Source organism: Echinops telfairi, unplaced genomic scaffold (genome assembly GCF_000313985.2).
Source record: "Echinops telfairi isolate 266 unplaced genomic scaffold, ASM31398v2 ScPeMD7_70;HRSCAF=299, whole genome shotgun sequence".
Classification (NCBI taxonomy): Eukaryota; Metazoa; Chordata; class Mammalia; order Afrosoricida; family Tenrecidae; genus Echinops; species Echinops telfairi.
In genome coordinates this window covers 43,584,938-43,589,040 of record NW_022103968.1, presented here as the reverse complement: position 1 = coordinate 43,589,040, position 4,103 = coordinate 43,584,938, and the positions used below count along the sequence as shown (strand labels likewise).

General features: G+C 38.5%; 1 non-coding gene across 1 annotated transcript; it reads left to right on the top strand.

The window, feature by feature from the left end:
• Positions 1-3,530: 3,530 nt before the first annotated feature.
• LOC115870045 lies at positions 3,531-3,692 on the top strand. The gene has a single exon (XR_004046514.1). It is a non-coding gene; the product is annotated as a U1 spliceosomal RNA (small nuclear RNA).
• The last annotated feature ends 411 nt before the right edge of the window (positions 3,693-4,103 follow it).

Below are 4,103 nucleotides of genomic sequence, written 5' to 3'. Positions count from 1 at the left end.
AAAACATGCAGTATACATTAAAGCACCAATTAATATGGTAAAAGAAGAGAACAAGGCAAAATACCAAAAACAAACCTCAAAACGTTGAGCAGCAAATCATAGTTTTATTACACTATTGTTCCTAATCACTGACTTCTAGAATTTGGAAAAAGAAACATCAAAAAGTCTACTTTTTTCCCCCTGAAAGTTGTAGTCGTTTTAAGTTACTGGAGAGGCAACTAACTGCTAACAACGTACACATATGTTTTAAGAAATAGAGTCCTCATTGTCAGCGAACCTGTGTCTCTAGGAAGGTTAGCAGGCTGAACGTGTTTTGAACATGGGAGCTCTGTAAAATATCACTACTTTCATTGCTCTACAGGTAAGCAGAGACGTAGACGCAGAGGACGAATAATAACCACAGTCATTATTTATTAAAAGGCTTTCTGTCATTTTCCTAATTTCCCTTTGTTCTGGTTTGATTCTCAGTTCATTCCAGTGAAACAGTGGATTCCCATTACTCCTATTTTGTACATGAGAAAACTGACTGATAAAGAGGATGAAATATTATGAATTCTTATCTTGGAGCGTAGTTCTTTCTGCCTCTTTCTGGCTAATACTGTAAAGTTGCTAGCAGTCCCAGCCAGAAGTGACGTCTACGTTCCAAGGTGTCGGGCCTTGTTTTCCTCACCGGCTAGGCTGCGTTCCTGTACGTGCTCAATGCACTTCTGTGAAACCATTTGCTTGTATTTTCAGAAATTCAATGGTCATAAATAAGAAAGTTCCTGTAAGAACGGTGTTCTTCTAAAATTAGTCACTGGATACTATAGGTATATGCTTATTTATTAATTCACACACTTTATCTGCTTTGTTCATTGCTTTCTTTTCAGTGTCTGGATCCTAAGTGCTTTGATAAGTATTTATTAAATTGAATGTATATCATATGTATAGAATATGCTACTAGTCACTGATCCAGAGTGTAGGACAATAGTGAGAAAATACAAACTTCTTGCAATAGTGAAACATTTCTAATAGTGCTAAGGAATACAAAAAAAAAACCCTCTTTAAATATTTTAAAAAAGAGAATCAAAGGTGAGTTTCAGAAAGCAAGTGTGGCTTAAGATGATGGCCACGGAGAGAATGGGGAGAAGGAGGTAGGAGAGGTCAACCGAACAAAAAGGCTAATGATTTTCTTCTCAGACGTACTTTCAGAATATGGACGTGGAGTTCCAATCCCTTCCCAGCAACATTGATCCAGTTGTTAGCCAGAATAGGACAAAACTATTTTTAATGACCTCAAGTTAAATGTACCTGTAACGAGGGGTGAACATCATTGATGTAGCTGCTTGGAGACCGGAAGAGGGTATACATACAGTCTGCTAATGAGGTTGAAGGGAAAGAAGTAGAGCAAAAGGTTATGATTCTTTCTCTGGTGTCCATGAGCTTACTCACAATGTGACACATAGTCCAATGTGATCAACAGGATGCAGCCTCTGGTTACTTGCAATCACCTGATGGTTGAAAAACAGGGGTGGTGTACTCTCTTGTTTCATAACAAACTGCAAGTTTTCCATTTATAATTAACCAGGGTACATCCATATTGATCAACGTGTGAATTTGGAGACTAACTAGCAAGCCAGGTAATAGAAGTGAATTACTTGTCCTGCTTTTTCTTTTCTTTTTTTTCTGAATGCATATGTGTCTTCACTATAATTGCTTTTATCAACTTCCGATTTTCCCCCTTGGAATTCATTGATTTTAATGTTTCTGGTTCTTGTTTGTAACTGTGATTTCATATCCTTGTTAATTTAATTTTAAAAATCCTGCCTCATTATAATTCCTGGAAAAAGGCACCTTCAAATATTTAGACTAAAGCATCCTGTGTATTACCAGTCTGATTGTCAATTATAGTGAACGTGTATGAGGAAACAGAGATCAATAGCAAAACCACAGAAAATGCAGTCCCTGGGGCCTCTCCCGAAATGGGTGTGCTTTTCGTGTAGGCAATCTTAATAGATTTGTCAGGCAGTCTTGCTAATCACCGAAGCTTGCTGATACAGCTCACCCATCACAATTTATTTCACAGTCCTGTCCCACGAGAGAGACTTTGATTTACTGCTAATTAGAGCAGCCATATTTCCCAAGACACAAGCAACAATTTGAGTGATGATGTAACCAAAAACCACATTTCTGTGATAAGTTGGTATAATTAGTGAGCGAAAGAGGTATTCTTTTCTCTGTGAAATATACAATATCACTTTTGTATCAGACAAAAAGACTGCAAGTAGTGAAGTCACTTTTTTAGATTATAAAGATTAGGTGACAGACAGGAAATTATTCCAGATGGCTAAATCAACCTGAGAAGGTTTGTATACGGATATATGTATAAATTTAGGCTCTGACTCATTGTCAGACAAATGGTAAACACACAGGTATAGCATTACTATCACTCCTCAGAAAATGTGTTTTCTTGTTTGGTTGGGAACCCAGCTAGACATTACAAACTTGTTACAAAGATGGACTCATCTGTGGGGGGGGGGGGAAACAAACAAATAAAACAAAGACATGGCATGTGAATTGTGTGGTTCCCCAATGTAAGCACTTTCACAGGGGCCCTAGGAAAGAAATTCAACACCTTCCCCAGGGTCTGCGGAGAAAAGGCGAAAGTTCTGTGGTTCCAAATGCTCTCAGCTGTTGTATTTATATCGCTGAAAACCCCCAAGGTTACAGGTTGCAGTTTTTAGATATCCTCAGGCTCCGGGCTACCAATTGTATCTAATGGCCTGGGGTATTTGGGCTGGGGGCGGGGGTGTGATTTTGGGGAGAGCAATATTTTGTTCTGATTTTCATCCTTTCTGACCATTTCCAGAGGTCAACACGAAGTATTTCTGCAGTTTAGTGGAATAAATAGACTAGAAAAGGCAATCTATTCTAAAATTTCAAACATCATTATTTCTCGGGGAAACCCACATATGCATTTTGAAAAGTGTCCGTGAAATGCCTGTTTTCTTCACACACATGGAGGAATTTCCAGAGGAAAGCAATCGCCCGTACCCTGGATAAGAGGGGAGGGGTGAGGTTGTCAGGTTAGCATGGCATTGAGAGGAATTCTAAGTTGTTGAAATGATTGGGTAGAAATGTGATGAATCATAATGTAAACCCAACCCAATTCACAATAAAAGTTATTTAAAAAAAAAGAAAACAGTCTTTTTTACATCTTAAAAACAAAAACAAAATTCCCCAGAAATGATGTGAACTTGAAGGGTTCCGTCTAGCGGGCCCGGAGTGCCAAGAACTGTGAAGCCTACCTCAGCAGCCCTCACAAGCCGGTCTTGTGTTTGAAGACGAAGTGAAGGAATCAGAGCCCTTTCATAATGGATTCTTTAAGACATAATAATAAGGGCGTAAGCCTCTATTTCAAAATGTATTCCTTCACAAAGGCTTCCTGGGCACGTATAGTGTTCAAAATCTTTTACTGTTTGAGCATACTAGAGTCTATGCCCCCATTAAAAAGAAAACTTTTAAGACAAAGCAAAAGTCAAAAATAAGTTATACTTACCTGGCAGGGGAGACACCATGATCACGAAGGTGGTTTTCCCCGGGCGAGGCTCATCCATTGCACTCCGATGTGCTGACCCCTGCGATTTCCCCAAATGTGGGAAACTTGACTGCATAATTTGTGGTATTGGGGTCTGCGTTTGTGCTCTCCACTGAAAAAAAAAGAAGGAAAAAAAAGTCAAAAATCAGTCATATAAAGATGGTTTACAGTTTGGTAGAAGTCCAAAAAAAAAGAAGAATATGATTACACATGCTTGTTTTCTGCTTATTAAATACTAAAAAATCCTCCAGAAAACAACAACAACAAAAATAAACCTTTACTCTGGGACAGTCAGTTCTGACTATAGCACAAAGTAGAACAGCCATGGGGGTTTCTGAGCTTGTCAGTCTTTATAGAAGCAGAAAGTCTTCTTTCCCTAGAATATATTAGCCCACTAGCCATGAGGCTGACTCGTAAATTTGAACTTCCAACCTCACGACTAGTGGGTTCATACACTAGATATATAAAATTTTTCAACTCTGTCTGATTAAAAGGTAATGAAAATGTATTTCAGCAGAGATGGAAT